The sequence below is a fragment of the Callorhinchus milii genome, unplaced genomic scaffold (genome assembly GCF_018977255.1).
Source record: "Callorhinchus milii isolate IMCB2004 unplaced genomic scaffold, IMCB_Cmil_1.0 Scaffold510, whole genome shotgun sequence".
Classification (NCBI taxonomy): Eukaryota; Metazoa; Chordata; class Chondrichthyes; order Chimaeriformes; family Callorhinchidae; genus Callorhinchus; species Callorhinchus milii.
The window spans coordinates 26,897-32,046 of NW_024705251.1; the positions used below are offsets into that span (position 1 = coordinate 26,897).

A 5,150-nucleotide genomic window follows, 5' to 3' on the forward strand; every position below is an offset into this window, starting at 1 on the left:
CACATACACACACACTCACTGACTGCTCTCACACACACACACTGACTTTTCTCACACACAGGCACACACACACACAAACTACTCTCTCGCCCACTATCTCATAGACAAGCACTGACTGAGGCAAACGCACACACAGAGAGAGATAGAGAGAGAGAGAGAGAGACGGAGACTAAGAAAGACAATGAAAGAGACAGAAAGAAATAGAGAGACGGAAATATATACACTGAGAGGGACTGACACAGAGAGAGAGAGAGACTGTGAGAGAAAGTGCATCAGTTGTGGTCGCTTACAGCAGTTTAGCAGTGACTGAGGGTCGGGGCTCTCCAGCCGCCCGCACGGCCGTAGGCGGTGTGTGTCAATAACGGTCCCCAGAGCAGAGATGGGAGAGGAATCAGGATCAACATCTTTAATAATCAGTCACTACAGTGTCCAGAATATATTCCATATTACACAGACTGTGTGAACAGTCAATCCCTCATGAGGAGAAACTCACTGACAGCTCAGCTCTGATTTCCTGCAGTGACTGCAGCTGCTTCTTTCCGTCTGAACTGAACCTATTCCCCCTCAGCCTGAAACACATTAAACAGGAAATAAACCCATGGGATAATGGTACAAACTGTAAGCTGTTCGGGTCGCAGTTTAATACATAAATAAATCCCTTCAAACTGTTCCCATTCTGATACGCAGCCCTTTCTCTGTGTGTTTATCACATTAAACACTGACACAAACACTCACCTGATCCCCTCCAGACTGGTGCAGGTCTGTATGAGGCGGCGGAGAGCGCGGACAGAGCCGTCTGTGAAGGAGTTATACCTCAGGTCCAGGATCCTCAGTGAGCGGTTTGTACTGAGAGCGGAGACCAGAGCATCAGTGCAGCCATCGGTCAGTCTGTTACTGTGCAGCCTTGAGATCAGAGACACAGAGACATGACAGGGATCAGAGTAAACACAGTGTATAACCCACTGTCACTCACAGTTTGTTTGATGCCGGACAGGTTGTAGGAGTTCATACACACAAACACACACACACACCAACACACACAAACACAGACAAAAACATCGCCGCAGATACACACTTACTCTCACACACACAAATACACACAAACACATGACCCACAGAAATATACACACAAACACACACAGAGTCACATAAACAGAGAGACGCGCACAAAGACACACACATACACACATAAATACACACACTCACACACGCAGACAAACAAACACACAACCACTCTCACACAAACGCGCTCACACAGAAACATACACAATCACACCCAAAAACTCACCCACGCAAACACATACGTACGCAAACAAACAAAGTAACTCACAAAAGCAAACACACACACAAACAATCAATCATTCACACACATTTGCACACACATATGCACACAAACACAACCGCACGCAAACACACACACAGAAAAAAACCCACGCACGCACAAACACGCATACACACACAAACATACATAAACATTCACACAAATACACACACACAGAAACACACAAACTAACAAACGTATAAGAAAACAGACTGACAAACACGCACACACAAAATCTCACAAAAATACAAACACACATAAAGATACACTCAAAAACATACAAACACCAACAGAAAAACATAATGTACAAACAAACACATATAAATAGACATACATAAATAAACACAAACACACACAAATATACACACACACAAACTCACACGCTCACACAGAAACACACAAATACACACAAACACTCACAAAAGCACTCAAAACCTAATACACACAAAATCGAACATACGCCAACACACACACTCAAACACAAACATAAACACAATCACTCACACAAACACACACACAAACATAAACAAAATGGCACACAAACACACACACATAAATACAAACATACACACACAAACACATGACCCACAGACAAGTACACACCCACAGACACACAGGCAAACACACTCATGCAACACACACACATACACACACAAACAAACACATGTTGAACAGACAAATAGAGACACACACATTGAAACACACACACATACACAGAGAAACACACAGAAACAAACGTACACTCACAGAAACACAAACAAATGGACACATACAAACACACGCAAACATACACGTAAACACACACACAGAAAAAAGCACACAAGTACACACAGAAATACACATACACAGACATATACACACAGAAACACACAAACAAAGACACACAAAAACAAATTCACAAATACGCACACACAAAAACACAACACACAATCACACACACACACATAAACATACATAAAGACAAACAGACACACACTCAAGAAAACACAAACAAACAAAGAAACATAAAATCAAATACAAAAACAGACATAAATACACACACAGATTCACACAAAATACACACAGAAAAACACAGAAACATAAATACACATACACACAACGAAACACACAAACCTGCAAGCACACAGACACAACCACGCACATACCAGCAGACATGCGCACACACTCACACACACACACACACACGCAAATGCACAATAACATCAATAAAATTGCATTTACAGAGCGCCTTTCAGGTCGGCAGGACGTCCCAAAGCGCTGAACAGTCAGGTGTCGGGGCCTGAGCATGGGGGAGGGGTGGGGAGGGGTGGGGGAGGGGTGGGGGAGGGGTGGGGAGGGGTGGGGGAGGGGTGGGAAGGGGTGCCGAAGGGTTTGGGAGGGGTGGCGAGGGGTGGGGTTGGAGTGAGGGAAGGCAGAGAGGTGGGAGGGAGACCAAAGCCACGATGGAAGTGAAGGGTCTTGTGACCGACCTTGAAGGAGACAAGAGAGGAAGTGAGGGGAAGGGACCGTGGGATGGAGTTCCAGAGTGTGGGGCAGAGAGGCAGAAAGCCCGGACACCGATGGGAGGGCGGGTCGGGCGGGAGTCATGGAGCAGCCCGGAGCCCACTGGACGGAGGGAGCGGGCAGGTTGGTGGGGAGTCAGCAGGTCAGAGAGGGGAGGAGGGGGCGAGGCCATGGATGGCCTTACAGGTTAGGACGAAGATCTTCAACTCGATCCTCTGGGATACACACACACACAATCGCACACTCACAGGAACACACACAAACACACACACAATCGCACACACTCACAGGAACACACACAAACACACACAACAACAACAACAACAAGATTACAGTTGTATGTCGCCTTTCATGTCGGACGTCCCAAGGCTCTGCCACACACACACACACTCACAAGCACAAAGTCACACAAGCAAACACAGTCGAACACAAATACACACTGAGAGACAAGAAACTGCAGAAACAAACACACACAGAGAGACACAATATATATATATATAGATGTACTCAAAAAGACATGCACACACACAAACACAGAAACAAAGACAAACACACACACAAACAATCGCTCACACAGACACACACACACTTTCGAAAGCACTCACAAAAGCACACAGACCCACATACACAGGCAAACGCACACATACGCAGAGACACGCAAACATACACACACACAAATGCATATGCATTGACACACACACACACACATACATACACACACACACATACACAAACGCATGCATTGACACACACACACACAGAGAGACATACATACAAACTGTTATCTTGGATTAGTGTTAAAGTGTGGTTCAAGAATCTAAAATAGAAGTGCAAAGGCGGCAAAGCTCAGTGACTGAAGGCAGAACTCAAAACAATGGCAATATAAGGTCAGGACTTACAAGGACATGGAAAGTCCTTGTGGTTAAAGGGAGAATTGAATTGAAACATATTATGGATATAACCATATAAGGAGTTGTTTTTCTTAAAAAAGAGGTTTGTCTGGAGATATACAGTTCTCTTTAAACAAAGGTGTGTTAGATATCTCTCGGGAACGGTAGCGGAGCAGTGCGAGACACGACCAGTGCTGTGACAGGAATCCGGTCGGTACCGTTTTGTGTCTTGTGCATTATTTTATTGTTTCATTTACTTGTGTATTACCTGCAGTTTTGACCTGAATGTAGTGACTGAACTGAACCAATTGGTAAACTGGAATCGGATCATTGTAAAATTGTTGGGAGTGTGTTGCAAATGTTTCTAACAACAGTCACACACACACTCACTCACACACATTAATCCATCTTGAGAGTTTGATGTAAACGATGTCTTGTGGCCTCACAATGTCATACCGATTCCTGTCACAATATTCAGCCGCACTGATCAGACAGTCACAATAAACACATTGAGATATTGGAGTCATTCAGACTCTGGAGACACAATGTGTTACTTACCGCAGTCTCTGTATTTTACACTCCGGGTTCCTCAGAGCCTCACACAGTCGCTTCACTCCACAATCTCTCAGTTTATTATTATTCAGGTTCAACTCCGTCAGTGAGTGGTTTGTGCTGAGAGCGGAGGTCAGATACTCGGTACAATCCGCTGTCAGATTGTTACTGACCAACCTGGAGATCAGAGACACAGAGACATAACAGGGATCAGAGTCAACACAGTGTGTGTCACCCACTGTCACTCACAGTTTGTTTGATGCCGGACAGGTTGTAGGAGTTCATACACACAAACACGCACACACACAAAAAGACAGACAAAAACATCACCGCAGATACACACTTACTCTCACACACACAAATACACACAAACACAAACACATGACCCACAGAAATATACACACAAACACACACAAACAGAGTCACATAAACAGAGATACGCACAGACAGACACACACATACACACATAAATACACACACTCACGCAGACAAACAAACACACAAACACTCTCACACAAACGCGCTCACACAGAAACATACACAATCACACCCAAAAACACACCCACGCAAACACATACGTACGCAAACAAACACAGAAACTCACACAACCAAACACAAACACACACACAAACAATCAATCATTCACACAAACGCACACACATATGCACACAAACACAACCACACGCAAACACACACACAGAAAAAGACACACGCACGCACAAACACGCATACACACACAAACATACATAAACATTCACACACACATACAAATATAAACACACAGAAACACATAGCCAAACAAACGTACACGAAACCAGACTGACAAATACGCACACACAAACACCCGCAAACATACAAACGCACATAAAGATACACTCAAAAAC

General features: G+C 44.3%; 1 long non-coding RNA gene across 1 annotated transcript; it reads right to left on the bottom strand.

Annotated features, from left to right (window-relative positions):
- Positions 1-243: 243 nt before the first annotated feature.
- LOC103171899 lies at positions 244-4,296 on the bottom strand. The gene is made up of 3 exons (XR_006086061.1): positions 4,273-4,296; positions 736-903; positions 244-569 (listed from the first exon to the last, which is right to left on the bottom strand). It is a non-coding gene; the product is annotated as an uncharacterized LOC103171899 (long non-coding RNA).
- Between the last annotated feature and the right edge of the window lie 854 nt (positions 4,297-5,150).